Source organism: Ursus arctos, unplaced genomic scaffold (genome assembly GCF_023065955.2).
Source record: "Ursus arctos isolate Adak ecotype North America unplaced genomic scaffold, UrsArc2.0 scaffold_22, whole genome shotgun sequence".
Classification (NCBI taxonomy): Eukaryota; Metazoa; Chordata; class Mammalia; order Carnivora; family Ursidae; genus Ursus; species Ursus arctos.
Genome location: NW_026622897.1, coordinates 24,239,959 through 24,264,319, shown reverse-complemented (window position 1 = coordinate 24,264,319; position 24,361 = coordinate 24,239,959). Strand labels below are relative to the sequence as shown.

Genomic DNA, 24,361 nt, shown 5'->3' with positions numbered 1-24,361 from the left:
GAGGTTAAGCTATTCAAAAGAGACAAGGGGGTTACAAGCAAAATAATGAACAGGAATTAGACAGGAAAAAGACATTTCTTGAGACATTTTTCAAGAGATTCAGTATTAAAAGTGGGGGGGCTGGGGGGGGGCATAGAGGATTCAATATAGGTTTTGTAAGTGGGTTAAGTGCCAAGAGCCAAAGTTCTTGTTTTATCCAATTGGTGGGGGGAGGGGGGGAGGTAGACACTCTCCCCCACCCCCAAACTTCTTAGATCCACAAATATGAAAGGAACCGTCATTGAGACACAAACAAACAAATTCCTCTTCTTCCACGCTCTGACAACCACAGAACAAAATCCAAGGACCATCCAAAGAAAATAAAAATAACCAGAACAGAGCCTATGTGATATGATGTTCACATCCCATAGGAATTGCTGATTCAATTCTTTTTGGTTTAAGTCAGTAAACATTTTAACAACCTTACAAGAGTAGGCTCTCCAGATAATCAAATGAACAAGTCACAAGTACTCACGTGCACGGAGGCTTGCCTTGGCGGGGGAAACAATTCTGTAAACAAAATAATCCTAATAAAGAAGGAAAGCTTCTTAAACTCTGTCATACAGGAGGTCCCCAACTGCTGTCTGACTGGTTCCTAAACGACAGTTAAAAGTTAAGCCCAAATAAAAGGTGCAGTGATGGTACCCCGTTTCTATGGTGTAACTTTCTAAATTGGGAGTCTATTCCTGAACACATATGAAAATAAGAGAAAGAAGAGCAGACACAAACGCTGTTATAAACAACTTAAGTATTTCGATCATGAAAGTTCTTTTGGAGTGTTTCCTTCATGGACTAGAGTGGCTGAGGCTTCTTAAAATACTTAAATCTAAGGAAGTCCAGAGAGATGACATCTTTTCCTGGAAAACTTCCCTGGAACAAGCGTGGGTACCCTTTGTGGCTCTAAAAACCTTAGTATTTCCTTCAAGTTTACACACCCGGATGATTCCCATTGCTGACTCATTACATATGAATGCGTCAACCCCATCAAGGAAGGAGTCGGGCATTCTTCCAAAGATACATAGTTAGTGATTCCTTACTTCCAAATTCAGCTAACTCTTCTGGAAAACTCTGTGGCGTTTCCATATCCCTTGTAGCCTTCCCCTGAGTGCTGATTTTCTTAAAAATCCACTAATACTTCCCCCCCCACCCCCTGGAGCAATCAAACCATCCTTTCCTTGGGCTAAAAACCTCTTTCCTTTGATAATTTACAGACATTCCCCAGACCAAGTGTAATCACTTACTCTTTATAATAACATGCCATTTTAATGTGAATTCAAACACATCATAAAAGCAAATCAATAAAAGGCAGATGACAGCTTGGCAACCATCGGCAAATGCCAAACCATCGTATTCTGGATGAAAAACTGACAGCCACCTTGCTCAAGTGATTTTATAAATTCCCAAACAGTTAAAAAGTCCCACCGAATAGTAAAAAGCCTTTATTCTCTAACATATCACTACAATCCACAACCATATGTGCATGTGTGTTATGTAAACACACACAAACATATATATGTATGTATACACAAATTCAGCAGTTCTTAAAAATTCACCCAGTGAAAATTGATATGGTTTGAAAGCACCAACAACCACACCAGTTTATGAAACACCAGCTCTACTACAAGCGTTCATATGTCCTCAGTAGATTAGCCTCTAAATGACGTCGACCCAAACACTGCCAGAAAATTATTTCTACCAACACGGTGCCCTTACCACCCCACGCCCACCCCTGTAAAGTCGTCTCAGCATTTAGGCACAGAGGTAATTTTCAGCACGTATGAGAACCTGTGTAGCAGACACACTTCGTCTATAAAAATCTCTCGTTTTTCTTCTAAAGTCTTACGAAGTCATCAGAACTAGTTCACCTTAAACCTTTCAAAGACTAGCAGGTCAAGCAGCTATTTATGTATAGTACTAGCTGGTATCTTAGTACCTCAGCCAAATTTGAGCAATCCAGGTTGGCGTGTATTAGAATGACTCTCCTTTTACCCACCTTGTCTCTTGGGAACAGCTGTTAAGTAGCTCAACGAAAGAATTCTTTTGCAACTCATCTCTAATACTTAATGCCAGTATGTAAGCAAGTATTCATATTAGGTTAAAGGGACTTCTTTGGCCCTATGAAAACAACTGGTTTCAAACATTTCCTAAGGTATGTAAGGCTAACAGTTGCCTACAGAACATCACAGAGGCCCTAGGTTAATCTCAGTAATATTTAACACAGCATTTTACTTGGCCAACAATGAACTCAACCTATGGTGGTATAAAATACTGTAACCTTACTGACCTTCTGATCACTTGTCTCTTTGCTTTCTTCCAAACATTTGCGCCCATTAAACCCCCAACGTCCCAAATACTGGATATGGCACTGATATGATATCAAAAAGAAATGTATCTTCACAAATTACCAAGCAAAAAGAATGCTAAAAATACTATACCTATAATATTAACTTCTTAATAACGGGTACCTGGGTGGCTCAGTCGGTTGAGCATCTGACTTGGTTTCGGCTCAAGTCATGATCTTGGGGTCATAAGATCGAGCACCGCATCAAGCTCCGTGTTCAGCATGCAGTCTGCTTGGGATTCTTTCCCTCTCCCTCTGCCCCTCCCCCCTCCCTTGCTCGTTCTCTCTCAAATAAAATCTTTAATAAAAATAATAATGTGTACTGAAGCAACCATTATTATCTCAAATGGGACTTGAAGTTTATGTTCTATTTCCTATAGCTTCTTGGAGATAGATACAAAATGCTGCTCTCATAATATCAGATTACCATAGGGATATTTTAATGAAATCCATTCATCCACTAAATCTACAATATGCCTTCACTTCCATTACTCTGTGACAAGTTCAACTTCTTCACTCACTACATACACATACATAAAACCACATGTAATGGCTCAGCTTGGCTACGAGCTTACCAGGTTTTGCATCTAATCTTTCAAAATCAATACTTAAAACATTTTAATCTGATTTTAATCTCTCCTGATTACTATTTCTATTGTTTAAAAACAACACTAACCAATCTTCAGTCTCAATGACTTGTATCAATTCACAAAATTAATCTTTCATAATGATAGCTCAGCAGGATATTTTATTAATGTAGATTCTGAGGAATCTAATCAAGCCTCATTCTTCTTAAGAGTTACTGTAAGAAGAGGTGCCTGGCTCGCCCAGTCGGTACAGCATGCAACTCTTGATCTCAGAGTCGTGACTCTGATCCCCACATTGTGTGTGGGCATTACTTAAAAGAAAAAAAAAAAAAAAAAGGAGCTGCTATAAGGAAAAACATTTATACAGCATTAAGCAGAAATCATCTTCCAAAGGGAGTGGGGGCAGGGCAGAGTCCAACCAGACCATCAAAGAAGATTCTGTTATGAAAGGTGGTTTTCAGGTCAGCTGAAATCTGCCATAAGCAATAAACATTTATTGCAAGAGATAATTTCAATCCAACTTTCTCTTTCTCCTCTTTTCAACAAGGTTGAAAACTCTGTCTATGAATAACAGAGAGGTGACAGCAGCAGACAGAATATAAGACAAAAATGGCAACCCACATTCAACCTTCCTCAAGAAAACCAGAGTCTCCTTTCCATCTAAAGGAGGCTGGTGCTACTTGAGTGTGCCAAGGGCTGCCAGATCTTCCAATTTTTTAAAAACTGGAAAGGAATTTTAACAAAAAAACCATGTTATTTGGAAGTGATGGGATTTTTTTTTAAAGATTTTATTTTTAAGTGATCTCTACACCCAACGTGGGACTCAAACTCACAACCCTGAGATCAAGAGTCGAATGCTCCGTCAGCTGAGCCAGCCAGGCACCCTGGAAATGGTGATTTTTAATTTGAATTTAAAATACAATGAAGCCCAACATGGTGAGAACCAAGGAAAACAGTAGTCCAGGGGCGCCTGGGTAGCGCAGTCATTAAGCGTCTGCCTTCGGCTCAGGGCGTGATCCCGGCGTTATGGGATCGAGCTCCACATCAGGCTCCTCTGCTGGGAGCCTGTTTCTTCCTCTCCCACTCCCCCTGCTTGTGTTCCCTATCTGGCTGGCTGTCTCTCTGTCAAATAAATAAATAAAATCTTTAAAAAAAACAAAAAAAAAAGACTAAGTTTAAAAAAAAAAAAAAAACAGAAGTCTAGGCCACATGCAGACGGCAGGTTTTCCATCTCCATCCAGCAGTTATGTACCAGGAATCACACTGAGTAGGGGTGACAGTTAATTTCAGAATCCTAAAAGTCATCAAACACCTAACATACAGAAGTTATAGCACAAGCTAAAATTAATCATATGTCCATTATAAAAAATTTGATTATAGAAATTTAAGTTAAAGACCTAAAGACTTAATATTGACAATACTACTCAAAGTATTATCTACCAGTTCAGTGCAATTCCTATCAGAATCCCAAGTATTTTTTGCAGAAATTTTTTTAGAAATTTTAAAATTCATATGGAATCTCACACTCAAAAAGAATGAAGTTGGAAGACTTAAACTTTCTGACTTCAAAACTTACCACAAAGCTACCTCTAGTCATCAAAACAGTGTGTTACTAGCATAAAAATGGACACACAGAAGGGAGAACTCAGAAACAAACTCCTGCATATATAACCAGATGATTTTTTTTTTTTAAAGATTTTATTTATTTATTCGACAGAGAGAGAGACAGCCAGCGAGAGAGGGAACACAAGCAGGGGGAGTGGGAGAGGAAGAAGCAGGCTCCTAGCGGAAGAGCCTGACGTGGGGCTCGATCCCAGAACTCCGGGATCACGCCCTGAGCCAAAGGCAGACGCTTAACCGCTGTGCCACCCAGGCGCCCCTAACCAGATGATTTTTGACGAGGGTGCCAAGACCATTCAACAGGGAAAGGACAGGCTTTCGACAAACACTGCTGGGAAAACTGGACAGTCACCAGCAAAAGAATGAAGTTGGACCCTTACTTTAAACCACAAACAAAAATCAACTCAAAATGGATCAAAGACCTAAACACAGGAGCTAAAAAGACAAAACTCTGAGGGTAGCAGAGCCTGACGTGGGGCTCGATCCCTGAACCCTGAGATCATGACCTGAGCCAAAGTCAGACACTTAACCCAATCAGCCACCCAGGTGCCCCAAAAGATAAAAATCTTAAAAGAAAACATGAAGGGCAAATCTTCACATTTTATTTGGCAAGGATTCCTTAGATAATGACACCAAACACACACACGCACAACAGCTAAACTGGACTTTATCCAAATTAAAAACTTCTGTACAAAGGACACTATCAAGAGAGTGAAGACGACCCAAAGAATGGGAGAAAATATTTGCAAGCCACCTATCTGATAAGGGATGAATATTCAGAACATATAAAGAACTCCTGCAACTCAACAACAAAAACCCAAATCAAAAATGTGCAAGACTTGAATAAACATTTCTCCAAAGATACACAAATGGCCAACATGAAAAGATGCTCCACATCCCTAAGCTTTATGGAAATGAAAATCACCATGAGAGACCACTTCACATCCATTAAGATGGCTATCCCAAAAAATAGAAACAACCGCTGGCGAGAATGTGGAGAAATTAGAACCCTTGCACGTTGATGGTGAGAATGTAAGATGGGGCAGCCACTATGGAAAACAGTTCACAGTTCCCAAAAAGTTCCACCAAGACTTTCTATATGATCCAACAATTCCACTTTCCAGTACATACCCAAAAGAATTGAAACAGAACTTAGATACAAGTACACCCATGTTTACAGCAGCAGTATTCACAACAGCCAAAGAGTGGAAACATCCCAAATGTCCATCAACAGATGAATGAATAAAAGAATGCGGTATATATACACACAAGGGAATATCATTCGGCTTTAAAGAGGAATGCCATTCTGATACATTTACTTTAAGAACATTCTAATGCTTTAGAAGAACATTTATAAGAATCAGCAAGTTCAAAAGAGAGGTTTGCGGGGGTGGGGGTTGGAGCCAGGGAGAGACAGGAGTTCATGTGTAATAGGTACAGAGTCTCTGTTTGAAAGATGAAAAGTTCTGGAAATGGACAGTGCTGATAGTTGCAGGGCACTGTGAACATACTTAATGCCACTGAACTATACACTTAAAATTGACCACTTTAACCATTTTTATGTTATGTATGTTACCAAAAAACAATTTATGGGGCGCCTGGGTGGCTCAATTGGTTAAGCGTCCAACTCCGGATTTCAGCTCTGGATTTTAGCTCCGGCCATGATCTCAGGGTTGTGAGATGGAGCTCTGTGTCGGGCTCCATGCTGGGCGGGGAGCCTGCTTAATTCTCGCTCTCCTGCTCCCCGCTCCCTCTCCCTGCTCCCCCCCACACACATGTGGGTATGATCCCTCTCTAAAAAAAAGAAAAAAGAAAGAAAAGAAAAGAAATTTCAGTTAGAGAAATGTTTATATATTCAGGCTGACATATGTAAAATACCTGGAAGTAAAGCCTAGAAATAAGGTTTTTAAAAAAGATAAACTGGACTAAAATCACCTATTTTAAAAGCCTGGAGAAGTGTTGACTATCATTTTTCCAACAACATAAAAGGCTTCTTTCATTTATCATTTTAGTAACTATGTGCTGCTTTCAGCTATAGTGTTATTTGTGCGGTCACAGTGCCCTGCATACAGCAATTTAATAAATATGGGCTAATAATGATGACTATGAAGAACTTCACATGAACCAATTACCACGGGAAGTCTTCAAATTTAGAACAAGTTATTACAAAGGTTCTTTTAAATGTCAATTTGAGATACAGCTAAAATGATAAAAAAAAAAAAAGGCAACATCCATTGCATATCGTTTACAATAGAGAAAAGCCAGAAATATGAATATCTAATTGTAAAGGAATGAATTAAATTATAGATAAATTACAGAATAGGAAGATACTGCTTTTATATATATTTCTGAAAAAATGGGCAAGTTCAAAGATATGCATGTTCTTTGGGGTTCTGCTACTAAAAAGGTAATGATTTCTACAAATCTCAATTACTTCCAGTCTTTCAGGACAAAAAATATCCTTGAAAACTTAATTCCAGAATCTAAAAACATTCCGTCATAGGGGTGCCTGGCTGGCTCAGTCAGAAGAGCATGCACCTCTTGATCTCAGGGTCATGAGTTCAAATCCCAGGTTGGGCCTGGAGGCTAAAATTGAAAGGAAAAAAAAAAAGTAATAAAGGGGTGCCTGGGTGGCTCAGTCGGTTTAGTGTCTGCCTTCTGCTCAGGTCATGATCCCAGGGTCCTGGGATCAAGCCCTGTGTCCGACTCCCCTTCTCTGTGAGAAGTCTGCTTCTCCCTCTCCCTCTGTCCCTCTCCCCCATGCTTGCTCATTCTCTCACACATGCACTCTCTCTCTCAAATTAAATCTTTTTTAAAAGTAGGAATAATAAGATACATAAAAACATTCCCTCACTTTTCCTACATAATTGAGCCCACTGAGTGTTCACCTAACTTCAAAGACTCTCCAGAAAGCACCAAAGAAGTACGAATACATTACACCATGTGCTTTTTATCAATACAATAAGCACTTTGCTTCCCATTTGCTCATTCGTATAAAATAAGGGCAAAATGCAATCATATATTCAAACTGTAATTCCAATACTGCAAATATCCAACCACTGACTAGTAAACAGTATTCTGCAGTAACTGGAAATGTTTGTGCCTCAGCTTAAGCACTATTATTCAGGGTACAGAAGGCAACTTGGGGGGATAAATATTGTACATTTAAAAATGCAGGGAGGGCCACTGCTGGGACACTCCCCTCTGAGCTTCATGCGCCTCTGAGCACACCGTGGCGGGGTCCCTGTGCACCCTGCTGGCTACCCTGGCTCTGACCCTGACACGAGCAGGAGCAAGTCTCCAATGGTGGGAGCCCCATGAGACGCTGGCCATGTCAGCAAGCAGGACTTGCAGCAGGCGAGCAAGGACATGTCCCACAGCTGTGCACTCCGGGTGGTGCTCGCCCATAAGCGTGTGGTGGCTGGGATGAACTACTTCTTGGACGTGGAGACTGGCCAAACCAGATATACCAAGTCCTAGCCCAACCTGGACAGCCGTCCCTTTCATGACCAGCCACACCTGATGAAGAAAATGCTCTGGGGGCATCTGCCTTTCGGCTCAGTCATGATTCCGGGGTCCTGGGACTGAGCCCCACGTCGGGCTCCCTGCTCAGAGGGGAGCCTGCTTCTGCTCCTCCCCCAAATTCTTCTCTAACAAATAAAATCTTTAAAAAGAAAAAGAGAGAGAGAGAAAGAGAAAAGAGAGGAAAAGAGGGAGGGAGGGGGGGAGGGTGGGACATGCGTTCTGCTCTTTTCAGGTATACACTGTCCCCTGGCCGGGCAAGACCTCCATGGTGAAGTCCAGCTGCCAGAATGCACAGAGAACCCTGACAGGCGGGTCTGTTCTGGTGCTCTTCTCCTACCCCACTCCCTCTTGTAGAGTTCCTAAGCCTTGGAAGGGTGGCCCTGCCCAGGTGGATGTCCCCTTAGTGTGCTGGCCTCAGGACACAAGGAGAGAAGGGCTCTGGGGCATTTACTGAACAGCTAAGTGACTGTAACTCCTTTCTTTAAACTAATTTCCAAATGCACCAATATGTAGTACGTGTGTTCTGTTCTATCTTGATCATGTTACTTTTTAGTAACATCAGCTAAAAATAGTAATAATAATAAAGTTTTTTAAAATGCAGGCAGTTCAGGGGCGCCTGGGTGGCTCAGTTGGTTAAGCGTCGGCCTTCGGCTCATGTCATGATCCCAGGGTCCTGGGATGGAGCCCCACATAAGACTCCCTGCTCAGTGGGGAGCCTGCTTCTCTCTCTCCCTCTGCCTGCTGCTCCCCCTGCTTGTGCTCTCTGTCAAATAAGTAAATATTTTTTAAAAATTAAATTTAAAAAATTTTTTTAAATGCAGGGAGTTCAAAAGCCCCAAACCATAAAGGGTGATTCAACTGAAAGTGATGTGAAATATTTAATGTCCTGGAAAGTTATTCAAAATGTGAAGGGGGAGGAAGAACAGATTATAAACATATAAAGGGGAATCCACTTCTTAAAAAATTAAGATGTATAAAAAACAAGAGTGGAAAAATAAGTTATTTATCTAAATGGTAAATTATTTAATTCTTTAATTGGTTAATTTCTGTTTTGGTTTGTTTTGCCTTACCTGTCTTTTCTAAATTTTTCACAATGACCATGTATTTCTTCTTTAACACATACACGCACTAAGGGTCACCTTAATAATCATTTGTAAAGAGTCAATTTAGACTCTCAGTCATTTTTTTAAATATATATATATATATTTTTTTTTTTTTTTAGTGATCTCTACATCCAACGTGGGGCTTGAACTCATGACCCCAAGATCACGAGTTGCATGTTCTTCCAACTGAGCCAACCAGGTGCCCCAGAATCTCAGCCATTTTTAATCAAAGATTTTAAGAAGGGACAAATAGGTTCCTGAGAGAGATCATACACAACCGAGTCGTGATGGACAATTACTGCTAATGGTCTGATGGTGGACAAACTAAGGGCCTCAGAAGAGTTTTCCCTTGACTTTCTGACTGCTAAGAATCTCCGACTGCAATGTTTTACCTAAATGATGACTGTCGGGAGCTCGCTTCAGCAGCACATATACTAAAGTTGGGACGATACAGAGAAGATTAGCATGGCCCCTGCACAAGGATGACACGCAAATTTGTGAAGCGTCCCATATTTTTACTGAAACTAATATTATACTGTATGATAACTGAAATAACAATAAAACCTTACAAAAATAAACAAATTAAAAAAAAATAAATGTTGACTGTCTGATAACCTTCTCTGGAGACATTTGGTACTCCCATGCCAACCTCAGCTATCCCTTCCCCAGGGATTTGACCCAGGCCATCGGCTCCACCAGTTCACACAAACTTGGGAACCAGTTCATCACTTACTGATTTGTGACCTTGGTCAAGTTACTTTACCTGTACATTCCCCAGTTCCTGCATCTGTAAAACAAGGATAATCATAGTTCCTTTCTCAGGACTGTTACAAGGTTTCAATGAATATATGTAAAACATTATATACGTAGTAACCATACCACAAATAGAACTCTCATTATTATTGCTCCAATAACCACCAGAATCTGCTACTCTATTCCTGCTGTCTATTCTTCTTCCCTAACTTCTTAATTCACATAGGTTTTTCTCTACAAGTTCCCAGTAAATATCTAATTTCAAGGGAATTAACTTCCAGTTACGGCCAACTAGGTAATTCAGACCAACTACCCTTAATGAGGACAACTAGAAGAGCAACACAGAACATGGAGCCACCTGCTCATGGCAGCAGCGATCTGATAAGATTTAAATGGGTCAATATTCAGGGGAGGATAAAGGCTCAGGGAGACAGGCACAGCTTGCACAACTTTCTCTCTCTGGGGAAGCTGAAAGACTCTCAGGAGAGTAGCTGAGTAGTGCTTCTGATGCATAGAAGGACTAAAGGGAAAGGGACCGGGAAGGGAAGGACTAAAGGGAAAAGGGGAAGGGAAGGGAAGGACTAAAGGGAAAGGGACAGGGAAGGGAAGGACTAAAGGGAAAAGGGGAAGGGAAGTATACTTGGAAAGCCTGAAGATCCACAGCTGATACTACAAAGCAGGCTGAACCAAGAATCGTATTCTAGAAACTGACAGGCCTTCCCAGAGACTGCAGCTCAGCTTCCAATAACCAAAATCCATGAAATGAAAAGGAGTTCCTGGATTGCTAGCGTCGCCAAGCTTCAGGAAGAAGCAAATGGAATGTTCCTTGCAGTAGAACATTAGTTTAGGCCTCAAATTCGTCTATAAGACATCTGTGTAAATAAAATGTCTGGCACATAATCAAAAATAATTTGACAGAAAAGGAGACAAGATAACATGAATGAAAACAAAAAGAAACAGATCATAGTAAAAAACAAAACAAAAAAAAAAAACCCCATAGGGACCCTAAGATACTGGAATTATCAGACATATACAAACTATATTTACCATGTTCAAAGACACCGAAGACAAAAATTGAGAATTTTGGCTGTGATCTAAAAACAATTTAAAAATGTTTTAATTATGGGGACGACTAGGTGGCTCAGTTGGTTAGGCAACTGCCTTCGGCTCAGGTCAGTGAGGAGCCTACTTCTCCCTCTGCCTGCCATTCCCCCTTCTTGTGCTCTCTCTCTGGCAAATACATAAATAAAATCTTTGAAAAAAATTTTTAATTATAAGACTGAAACTACAATAACTGAAATTAAGAACTTGACGGATGGACTTCAAGGAAGATCAGATATAGCTGAAAAAAGTATTAGTATAACAGAAAGATGGGCCAGAAGAAAATCTATCAAACGAGGCATGGAGAGACACAGAGGACACAGTGACAACGTCTAAGATGTTTGTTTCTGGAGTCCCACAGGAAAGGAGAGTATTAGGCAGAAACAATATTTAAATACTAAAAAAAAAAAAAAATGGCTGGGAATTTTCTAAGACTGATGAAAGGCATCAAACCACAAACGCAAGAAGCTCTATAAGAATTTATTTATTTATTTATTTATTTACTGGGAAAGAGAGCAAGCACTCAAGTGGGGAGGGGCAGAGAGAGAGGATGAGAGAGAATATTAAGGGTCCATGCCCAGCACAGAACCCAATGCGGGGCTTGATCTCAAGACCCCAAGATCATGACCTGGGCTTAAGTCAAGAGCAGACATTTAACTGACTGAGCCCCAAGGAGGGTACTTTTTTAAAAAAATTACACCTAAGTATATAATAGCAAAATTGCTGAAAACCAGATTCAAAGAGAAAAGCTTAAAAGTAGACAGAGACTTAGAAACACATTTTCTTCAAAGGAGGATAATTATGCTGACAACAAATTCCAGTAAGTTATTGGTAACATTCAATATCAGGATATTGGTACCATAAAGTATCAGGAATGGAGTAAGCACTTTAAGATGATGAAAGAAATTCTATTCCCAATGAACCTATCTTGCAAGAAAAAGATATCTGGTAAAAGAATGTGACACCAGCCAACCCACCCTTAAGAAAATTCTAAAGTGTTTTGGAAGACAAAATTTATCCAGGAAAGGGCAGAGACATAAGAGGCATAAAAAATAATGAGAACAATAACTATGGAAATCTAAATCAGAGGCTCTCAATCTTACCACAGACTTGAATTACCTGAGGAGTTTTTAGGAAATACTAATGCTGGACCCCAAGAGACCCAGATGTCATTTGTCTGAATTGGAGCCAGCCATCTGTGTTTTGCAAAAGTTCCCCAGACGATACCAGTATGCCTCCAGACTCAACAGCCACTGACCTAAATTCATTTGACAGTATAGGACATGGCTTGTATAACATCTGGGGTATAACAATCCTAAAAAAGATGAGATGGGGTTAAATGGAGTGAAGTGTTCTGAGGTCTTCTATTGTCCAGGAGGAGGATAAAAGTACCAATTAATGTAAGACACTGCTAAGTGAAAGATATTGAAATATCTAAAGTAACCAGGAAAGCAGTAATAAAAGCCTATTAAATATGTTCCAAAGTTATAAGAGAGAAAATTAAAACAGTAACAAATTCCAAAGGAATTAACTAAGGGAAAAAAACAAAACACAGAACTGGCAGAACAAAAAGCACTAAATAAGAAGGTAGATGAGAACCCACGCATATCAACAGCCCCATTAAATGTAAATGTACTAAATAGTCCAGTAAAACACAGGTACTAGATTAAGAAAAAACCCACAGCACATCTAAAACATACAGAAATATTAAACAAAGTATTAGTAAAAGCAAAAAACATTAACCAGAGATAAAAAAAAAAAAAAGGAAACTTTAACTATGAGAGATTCAATTCTTCAGAAAGAGATAATAATTCTAAATCTGTATGCACCTAAGAACAGCCTCAAAGTAAAGCAAAAAACCGTCAAAACTACAAAGAGGAAAAAAATTATCCAAAATCACAGTTATCCAAAAATCAGAAGCTCAGATAATCAAAAGTTATCCAAAATCACAGATCAGTCAGTTAAGTGCCTGCCCTCAGGTCTGGTCATGATCCGGGGTCCTGGGATCAAGCCCAGCATGGGGCTCCCTGTTCAGCAGGGAACCTGCTTCTTGTTCTCCCCCTGTGGCTCCCCCACTTGTGCTCGCTCTCTTTCTCTTTCTCTGTCAAATAAACAAATAAATAAAATCTTTTTTTAAAAAAAATCACAGTTGGAGATTTTTAACACACTTTTCTCAATAACAGGAAAAAAGATTACAAAAATCAGTAAGGATAAAAACTTGAACAACATAAAAACAACACGATTAGGACATACATAAAACATCAGAAGTAATAACTGAAGAATATACATTCTCTTCATTCACACAATGAAAATTTTACTATAAACCAGTCATAAAACAAGTCTCAACAAATTTCAAAGGACTAGAATCATACAGAGTAGTTCTCTGACCACAATGCAGTTAAACTGGAAATAAATAACAAAAAGACAACTAGAAAACTTCCCCATATTTAGAAATTAACAAATGTATTTTTTTTTTTTTAAGTAGGCTGCATGCCCTCTGAGGAGCCCAATGCAGGGCTTAAACTCACGACCCTGAGATCAAGACCTGAGCTGAGGTCAAGAGTCAGACACTTAACCAACTGAGCCACCCAGGTGCCCCAGCAAATGTACTTCTAAATATCCCATGGAGAAAAAAACAGAATTACACTGGAAAACAAATATTTCTCCTGAATGATAATATTATATCAAAACTTATTTGCTGGAGCACCCGGGGGGCTTGGTTGTTGCTAAGTGTCTGCCCTGGGCTCAGGTCATGATCCCAGGGTCCTGGGATCCAGCCCCAAATCAGGCTCCACACTCAGCAGGGAGTCTGTTTCTCCCTCTCCCTCTGCCCTCCCGCCCTTCACATGCATACCTGTGTGCCCTCTCTCTCTCAAATAAATAAATAAAATCTTAAAAAATAACTTATATGCTGTTGAAGGGTACAAACTTGCAAAACTATTAAATAAATAAGTTTTGGAGATTAATGCACAGCATGGTGATTACAATCAACAATACTATATTACGAACTTCCAAGCTGCTAAGAGACTAGATCTTAATTGTTCTCACTACAAAAAAGATAATTGCATGATGTGATAGTGGTATTAGCTAACATGACAGTGGAAATCATATGCAATATATAAACCAACACACTGCACACCTTAAACTTGCACAATGTTATAGCTCAACTGCATCTTGACTTTTCATAATAAATTAATTAAATAGAAAGCTAAAATAAAATCTCTTGTGAACTGCAGCTAAAGCCCTGTTCAGAGGAAAATTTGTAGCTTTAAATTAAGAGAAAAGTAGAAAGGCTGAAAGAAATTTTAAGCAGTCATATCACCTTGTTAGATAAAGAATAAATTAAACCTCTGGAAAGTAGAAAGAAGAAAGTAACCATGAGCAGAAATAAATAGAGCACGTGACTGTAGAGCTTGGGGTTGTGAGTTTGAGCCCCACATTGGGTGCAGAGATTACTTAAAAATAAAATCTTTAAAAAAAGAAGAAAATGCAAAATAAACATACAACAGAGAGGATCAACAAAACCCAAGTTGATTATTTCAAAAGACTTAACACCTGGCAAGATGGACTAAAACAAAACAAACAAAAATAACCAAAGTCAGTCATGAAAAAAGGGAACATCACTGAAGATTCTACTTATATTTCAAAGACCATTAAGAGTATATTAGAAACAACTTCAATCAAAAGATATCAATTTTAGGGGCGCCTGGGTGGCTCAGTCGTTAAGCATCTGCCTTTGGCTCAGAGCATGATCCCAGGGTCCTGGGATCGAGCCCCACATCGGGCTCCCTGCTCTCCTGGGAGCCTGCTGCTTCCTCTCCCACTCCTCCTGCTTGTGTTCCCTCTCTCGCTGGCTGTCTCTCTCGCTGTCAAATAAATAAATAAAATCTTTAAAAAAAAAGATATCAATTTTAAAAATCCAATGTAATAGATTACTAGGGAAACTTAACCAAACTTACACAAGATAGGATTAATTCTACAATTAGTAAATAAAGTGAATGCATAACTGTAAACCTTACCAGATGGCTTCACTGGTAAGTTGTTTTCCAAACATTACAAGAAAAAGTAATGCCAATCTTAAGTAAAATACTCCAGAGAACAGAAAAAGAGGCAATATTCCCTCTCTGTAAGTCCTTTTTGAGGCTATAAAACTTCAAAACCAAAACCTGGTAAATACATTATATATGAGAAGAATTACAGGTCAAACTGACTTTTTAAAAAAAATTTTTTTTTTAAGATTTATTTTAGAGAGAGAGTACGAGCAGGGGGAAGGGGGCAGAGGGAGGAGAGAATCTCAAGCTGACTGCACTGAGTGTGGAGCCCAGTGCTATGCTCGATTTCAAAACCGTGAGATCATGACCTGAGCCAAAATCAAGAGTCAGTCCAACCAACTAAGCCACCTGGGCACCCCCAAACCCACTATTGAGCACAGAGGCAAAAATCCTGACCATTTTAACAGACCAAATTCGGAAAATAAGTAAGTTTGGCTCATTTCAGGAATGCAAAAGTTGCTTACATATTTAAAAAATCAATTAATATTTCACACCATCAAAATTAGAAAGAAAAAAATTAAAAAGAAATATCATATGACCATCTAATTAGTTGGGAAAAAAGTGAAAAACATTTAACATTCATTCATGACAAGAATCTTTAGCAGACAGAGAATAAAAGAGCTCTTCCTTAATCTAATAAAGGACATGGTATCTACAAAGAAATCTACAAGTATCATATAAACAGTGAAATGTAGTCCCTCTTGAGATCGGGAGTTGAATAGAGATATCAGCTATTACCCACTTTTCTTTAACATTTTACTAGAGCCTTAGTGCAGTAAAGCAAGAAAAATAAATAAAAGCTGTAAGAATTGGAAGGCAAAAAACAAAACGGTCATAATCCACAGAATATATTCAGAAATTTTCAAAATTACTAAATTATTAGAATTAGTGCACAAGTTTAGCAAGTCTCCTGGACACACAATTTGGAAGTACCAACTGCATTTCCATAACCACCACAAAAGGACAACAAAAAAATTTACAATAGCATTAAAAATAATTAAATACCTATGAATAAATCTAACACAAGATGGTACAAGATCTCTATGCAGAAAACTATACAAAAGATTGAGGGTAATGAGAGAAGACCTAAATAAAGGCATGTGCCATGTTTCTAGATTGGAAGACTATCTATTTTAAGTAGGCTCCACACCCAGCACCAAGCCCAACTTGGATCCCAAACTCACAACCCTGAGATCAGAGTTGGACCCTCAACTGACTGAGCCACCCAGGTGCCCCTGGAAGACTCAATATTAAAAATAAAATAAAATAAAAATCAGAGATGCCTGGGTGGCTCAATCGGTTAAGCGTCTGCCTTCAGCTCGGGTCGTGATCCCAGCATCCTGGGATCGAGTCCCACATTGGGCTCCTTGCTCAGCGGGGATCCTGCTTCTCCCTCTGTCTGCAGCTCCCCCTGCTGTGTTCTCTCTCTCTGACAAATAAATAAATAAATACAGTCTTTAAAAAAATCCATTTTTCCCCAATTAACTACAGACTAAATGCAGTGCTAATCAACATTTCGACAAGTGGCTGTTTCTGGTGAAATGCAGCGAATGTATATGGGAAGAAAAGAATTACAAAAAGTCAAAACACTATTAAAGACAACCAAGGTAGAAGGGCGTGCTCTAGTAGATATAAACCCTTATTATAAAGTACAGTTATTAAGAGAGTGTAGACTTGGTGCAAGGATACACACAGACAGCAATGATTAAGAGTCGAGAAACAGACTCACCCATACAGAGATATTAACAACAAAGGTGCCATGGGAGAACAGAAGGGAAAGGATGACCTTGACAATAAATGGTGCAAGCTGGATAGCCATATGGTATGGGCCACATACCCATATGGAAAAGATAAAAATAAAAAGACCCGTGCTTATTACACAAAAATCAGTTCCAGGTAAACTGTAGCTCTAAATGTGCCAGGCAAAATAAGAAGCTCCTAACAGACAATGTAGAATAATTTTATGTCCTCCGCGCAGGAAAAGACGTCTGAAATAGTACACAAAAAGCACCTATCATCATAATAGTAACAGTAATAATAATAAAGAAATAAGTTAGACTTCAAAATTAAGAACTTCCAAAGACATCATTAAGAGAGTAAAAAGGCAAGCCAGAGAGAACAACAGCATCCCAATAACCTCAAACTGGAAACAACCCAAATGCCCATTGGCAAAACAAATCATCATTTCTTCATACATAGGAATATTATACAGCTACACTCAACAATACCAACGACTCTCAAAAACACGTTTAATGAAAGAAAGGTGCCTAACGGGCTCAGTCACAAGGGCATGTGGCTCTTGATCTCAGGGTCATGAATCTGAGCCCCAGGCTGGGTGTAGAGATTACTTTAAAAAAAAAAAAAACTAAACAAAACAAAAAACTATGTTTAGTGTGAAAGAACCCAGATACTTCAGAATACATACTGAAGGATTCCATTTATATAAATCTAGAAAACAGGATAAGCCACCGGTGCTTAAGGACAAATGGCTGGATGGTAAAACTATAAAGAATAAATAATTATCATAAAGGTTAGTGTAATAATTACTAGAGGGGGTCTTTAGGGTAGAAATGTTCTATTTTTTTTTTTTTAACCTTGGCAGTAGTCACACCAGTATGCGTTTTACAGTGTGTTTATAGACTGAGCTATACATTTTTTAAAGCTCAAAAATACTCAAGGGCTTTTGATGTACAGCAGGTTGCAATGGTGCCATGAATGCTTGGCACCTTCATGAGTATGGGGCTATCTTTACTTCCACTTCAAGTATCTTAGCTTTTAAATCATAATCTGTTCAAACAACGAATGCTCCGCATTGATAAATATTTATTACCACTCTAAGAGCCTGAACAAACTTCTTCGGAATCCAAAAAGAAGAAAGGGGTCTCTCTCAGCATGAAAACATGAATGGGAATGCTAAATTCCCAACTCAAGATAAGAGTTACTTCTGGAAAGGAAGGTTAATGGGATTGGAAAACGTTCAAAGGAGGCCTTTCTATCATAATGTTTTATTTCTGTATCTATGTTTTAGTACTCAAAAAAAGGGGGGGGGGCTAAAGCAAATATGGGAAGTGTTAAAATTTAAAACCTGGGTGGTGTATAGAGGAGTATCTTTGTATTTTTACTATACTACGGTGGAAATATTCCTAATTAAAGGGAGTAAAATAAGAGAACGTCCTTCACTCTTATCACCTCATTTCTCCACAGAAAAACTCTGCTTCAGTCTCCTACTTAGCCTTCCAGAAACAAACTACAGAATATTCTAAAATACTTATGTTCTTCACCACCACCACTAAATCCCACCTTTTCTTCTTCTCCAGGCTAAATATCCCCCTTACAGTTCATCCACGTTTCATGTCAAATTCTCCATATTCTTCACCATTCCAGCCATTCTGTTCTAGACAGCAACATCCCTCAAAATGAAGGACCAAGATCCTAATCAATGCCCTGTGTGAGGTTCCTCCGATTTCTCAATTTTGCCAGCAAATATTTAACCAGCAGATAATTTAGGTAAGAATGAATTAGTTCTTTTTCCTTCCAGCCAGCCCACCTATTCTATAAGCTCCCAAACAGAGAATGCCCTTGCATGTTATCTACTCAACTACCACAGCACTCTTTTCCAACAGAAGCCAACCCACAGTACCATTCCCCTGCCGACATCTGGTTTGGCTAGAAGCATCCGATGCAATTCTGTCCAGCAGGATTTGAGGGGTATTGTGCTGATGGGCTTTGAGAAAGATTTCTTCACCAATAAGAGGAGATAGACAAAAAGAGATAGTCTCTTTCCTCCCCTGGACATTATCATATCAGAGCGTGTCCTCTGGAACTCTATTCAATCTGCAACCACGAGAGGTGTTTCAGCTGAGGAAGCAGTGGAAAGGTTGCACGGAGCTGCTCAATTCACCAACCTCACTCCAAATGCTGGTAACTGTTTTCTGGACCACAATCTTATCCCAGTCACAGTGATTAGTGCTAACCTCGTCCTACGGTTTGTCCATCAACTAGGCTGGTGATTGTCAATCTGGTGCGGGCAGCCTTTTCTCTTCCAAATAATTCCACACCGTGATTTTGATAAGACTTCCCCACTCCCCCAACACACACACAGGGGGTCTTTTAAATTTCTTTTCCTTAAATTCTGCAGAATATAAAGATGAAACAAACTTACTATTTAAAGAGAGACAGAGAGAACTGGCACATGATATAAAAAGGCACTAGAAGTTTTAAAAAATCCGTGGAAAATGTAAAAAGGCAAAGTCCCCTGTAATTACATCCTTCAAAGATAACCACTGTTAATAGCATGGCGTATATTGGTTCATGATATACTGTAACTTCTATGAAATTAATTTCCTTTAAAGCAAATACTTATATCAGATTTTTTGGTAGTGGGGAAGATAAAAAAGGAAATCCGCGACCACAAGAGAAACATTATGAAACACCCTGACACAGAGGAAACAAGGAGCAACAGACTTAGAAGAGGGCAGATGGATTCGTACCCTGGCCCTGCTACCTGGCCTTAAATCCTTGGCCTCGACTGACTCCCTTTTAAGGTGAGGAAAACAATACCTACTTCAGTAAGCTGTTTGTGTAGAATTAGAAGATAATGTACCCAAATGAGTTCTGTTAGGGTTTTTTGTTTGCTGTTGTTTTTCCGTACTTGCACACAAGCATCACCTGGGGAGCATTTAAAACTGAGACTCCCAGATGTACTCAATGAGATCCTCTGAGGGTGGGGCCTAGAGATCACAGGCAAGTGCATTCTGTAGAGTAAAAAGCAATATGCATATTTGTTTTTATTATTGTAGCATTTAGCATCTAAAACAGAACCTCGCAGTAGTGATTCAAAAAACACTAGTAGGATTAATAACAATGAAAAGTCTTATTTTAAAGAAAGATTATAGTTGGGTGGCTCAGTCGGTTTAAGCGTCTGACTCTTGATTTTGGCTCAGGTTATGATAGGATCGCGAGACTGAGCCCCACGTTGGGCCGCACTGGGCACAGAACCTGCTTAAGATTCTCTCTCTCCCTCTGTCCCCCCTTCCTCTCTAAAAATAATAATAAATAAAATGAATTAAAAAATAAAAATAGAGTATAAAGAAATTTCATTTAAAGAAAACTTCATGATGGCTTATGTAAGAAAAATTTTCTTAGCAAAAATAGTTGTAGTTGATACAAAGGACTGGAACCTATTTGTATTTGAATGGGGCTAAATGGTTCACTTTCCATCTAAGGCCACAGATCAAGGCACACAATACTAAATTTAATTAAGCATCAAGGTAATCTACTTTATCTCACTAAAAAACTCTTGAAAATTGGATTATAGACAATTTCAAATTCTCTCTCAAATGACCCCACACACACAGAAGCTACAATTACTGTACAAATATTTATCCCTACATTTTGTCACACAGAAAACATGATTTTCCTTCACTAGTTCATTTTAGGACAATTCAAAATAGTAACTGTTAGGTACCAGCTCCAATACGTAACATATGCCAGTTTTATAATATATATGTACTTGATATATCTGCTGAGATATATATACCACCAAAATGTTTACAGTGAGGTTTCCCTGGAACGTATGTTTTGAGATTATTTTTCATTTTTTATTTACCTGTATTCTTAAATTTTTACAATGAATGTGTACTATCCATATAATTTTTCTTCTGTTATTTTAAAAAGAAAGCGCAGAATGGGGTGCCTGGCTGGCTCAGTCAGGACAGCATGTGACTCTTGATCTCAGGGTTATAAGTTTGAGCCCCACGTTGGGGGTTGAGATTACTTAAAAATAAAATCTTAAAAAAAAAAAAAAAGTGCAGAAGCCCAAGAATTCAGTAATGGTGAATAACACAAAGAATCTTGAAAAGTTTAAGTTTTTATTTTCCCAAAGTCAAAACAACATCAGATAAGTTAAAAATCTGATTTTTAAGGGTGCCTGGGTGGCTCAGTGGGTTAAGCCACCGAGTCTTGAGTCTTGATTTTGGCTCAGGTCATGATCTCAGGGTGGTGAAACTGAGCCCCTCAACGGGCTCCCAACTCAGCAGGGATTTGGCTGGAGATTCTCTCCCTCTCCCTGTCCCTTGGACCCCCACTCTCTCTCTCTAAAATAATAAATAAATCCTTTTTTTATATTTGGAAAACATTAATAACCCTTCACATATTACTGCCAAGACTTCTAAAGCTCTTCAGCTTTAAAAATAACTATGTTTTTGAATGCTATAAGAAACATTATTGGGTCAACTGACAACTGGAATACAGACAGTAGATTTGATCAAAGTATTGTATCAATGTTAAATTTCCTTAAATTGGTAACTGTACTAAGCTATGTAAGACAATGTCTTTGGTTCTTAGGAAATACACAGTGAAGGGATCAAGGGACAGGATGTGTGCAACTTACTCTCAAATACTTCAGCAAAAAATACATAATAATAGAATGAAAGATAAAGCAAATGCCGAATAGGAAAAACATTCACTGGTGAATCTGGGTATGAGAGTCATCTGTACGATTTTTGCTACTTTTCTAAGCTTGAACTTTTATCTAAATAACATTTTTAATTGAAAAACAAAATACCATTCAAAACTATCCTAAAAAACACTTAATATCATGCTGGACCAACTTCAAACAAGACATTAAATTAACACTGTCCAGAAGAAATATAATATGAGCTATATATGCTGTATTTTCAGGTGGTCTCATTAAAATTAAAAGAAACAGGGGCACCTGGGTGGCTCAGTCTGTTAAGTGTCTGCCTTCGGCTCACATCATGATCCTGTAGTCCTGGGACTGAGCCCCCAGTTGGGGGGCGGTGGTTATCCCTGCCCAGCAGGGAGCCTGCTTCTCCTCTGTCTGCCCCCCCCCCACGCTCGTTTTCTAATAAATAAATAAAATCTTCAAAAAAAAATTACAAGAAATAGGTGAAACTAATTTTAACATATTTTACTTAAGCAAGGTTTAAAAATATCATTTTGATGTAATCAATATAAAAATTATTGAGGTATTTTACAATTTCTTTCATTCTAAGTCTTCAAAATCTGGTGTGCATGTTACACTTACAGTACAATGCAATTGAGATGCTAAATTTGCATAGGAAATATATGATCTGCCTGTAGATTTCATTAAATGTACAGCTGAAAGGTGGATCCACATAACCAAGTTGTTTTAAATATAAAGTTTTCCAATCCCTGAACCGTCAGTTTTAAATGTCAACTTAAATTAATTAAATACAGTGGAAAACTCATTCCTCCATCATACTAGACACACTGCAAACTCAGGAACCACATGCGGTTACAGGGTGAGACAGCCCAGCATTAGACGATAAAACAAATTCCCTCCATGACAGAAGGACCTGATTGCTAAGACTCAGTTTATCATATTTAGCAAAAGATTTTTAATAGTTATGCTAAAACAATGACTGACTGACAATCCTGTCAGAAGCTTTGGTCTCTCCCCAAGTCATAATCAGACGTTCCCTATAGCATCACTGAGATATACCAACACAAAGCCTTCTTTACCTTCTAAGTCAGTTATCATACCTTGTATTTGAGTTTCCTGAAAACTGTCCGTCAAATGGCCCTCTTTTAAATGTAGCAGAATGAACCCCAGTTCTGGCTCTCAGAAGCATCCATGTCCATTGTTACAGGGTGCAGAGTTTCAGCACAAATAGTGTCTGAGAATCCCAAATTGGGAGCACGCACAGAACCGAACATATCCTGGATTTAAAAGAATGGCCTCAGTACAGAGGTGGGTTTTTCTTTTTAAACAGGTGTAAGAGATTAATTCAGTCAACACCAAGCAACACTAAAGATTCGCCAATCAATAATTCTGCACCAAGCAACCTGATCAGGGATTTGGCTAGAATCCCTTTGACTAATCTCAATAAAGACCTTCCCAAAGACATCCCGATTGAGGCCATTCTCGTCTAAATTAAGGTTTAGGCAGTCCTTTGCCTGACAGCAAATAAATGAAATGATAGACACACAAAATTTTGCCTGCTTGACAAAAGAAAAAATGATCTGAAAGATAATTTAGTGTGGTCAAAAACAGTGTGGTCAAAGGACAGTAGTTAGCATAAAATAGCATTTAAAAACCATCTTAGGGAAATGCCTAATTCCTACCTTCTGTCTAACCAGACTTTCCAATTGAACAATATTGTAACAACTGAATTTAATCCACAACGAATTCTGATATTGCTAGTTTCTCCTTCTCTGCAGGCATACATACAGGTGTTAATATTCTGCTTAACTTGAAAGGAAGATATTCTTTAAAACTGATGAGTCCTTTATTGCGTATCTACTGGTGCCTGAAATTACTCATTCCCCTGGGAAGTGAGGTAAAAGAGTGTGCAAAATGGTTTTTGACACCCTGACCTAAAAGTTCTATGTTCCATACAAAATCCTTTTTTTCCCTCTTCCTTTCCCATTCGGCTGATCCAGCTTGCAACATCATATCAGGAGTCACAAATACAAATCTAACCATTGTGTGGAAACTAAAATAATCGTCATCTAAAAACAAACATATATAAACATTAACTCTACTTAAAATACAACTTCCCTCCCCCCTTCCTCCAAAGAATCATAAAGCTTTAAGCAGAATGAATACAAACGTTTTAAGCCGTTCCATCGGAGGTGTGTTCTTGATTAGATTTATTTGATCCTGGAAATGCCTGAACATTCTGTAGAAGAACACATTCTAACTTGGGGTTTTTGCTAGAAACTTCTCGGTCAATGCCTATGTAATAAAATCCAGTCTCCCTTGTCTCTGAAATGAGCTAAATACGCAGAAATCCATTGTAATTTAAAAAATAGTGAAGAGGAAAAAGAAACTACACCCGAAACACATTCCAGTCCAACAGTTCAAGCACTATTTCGAGAAGGAAAGTAAAAATAAAGTCCCACGTCTCCCTCAGGAGTAGAAAGGTTTTCATGAAGCTGCAAGGTCCAGACCACAGTAGAACCCTCCCCGACCCCGGCAACCCTGCCCGTTCCAGCGGCCTCAACTCCAGCGAACCACCCGTGGATCCAGGCTACTTAACCATCTCGAAGCACAAAGATGTTCACGGGGTTATCAGATGCATTAACAGCTACTTAAATTCTAACAGCAAAAAAAAGTATGATTAAACAAGAGTTTTTACACCATATTCATCAGTACCTTTCCTCCTCGCTGGAACCCACAAAAAAGGGGAGCAACACGAACACCAGAGAAGGGTTTCCCCTTGTTTATTAGACTTAGGCAAACAGCTATATTTA

General features: G+C 38.8%; 1 protein-coding gene and 1 non-coding gene across 5 annotated transcripts in view; one reads left to right on the top strand and one right to left on the bottom strand.

The window, feature by feature from the left end:
- The window catches only part of APLP2 (amyloid beta precursor like protein 2), a 79,683-nt gene that overhangs the window by 54,333 nt on the left and 989 nt on the right, over positions 1 to 24,361 (bottom strand). The window lies entirely within an intron of this gene.
- On the top strand, positions 9,626 to 9,732 carry LOC113260238 (U6 spliceosomal RNA). The gene has a single exon (XR_003317874.1). It is a non-coding gene; the product is annotated as a U6 spliceosomal RNA (small nuclear RNA).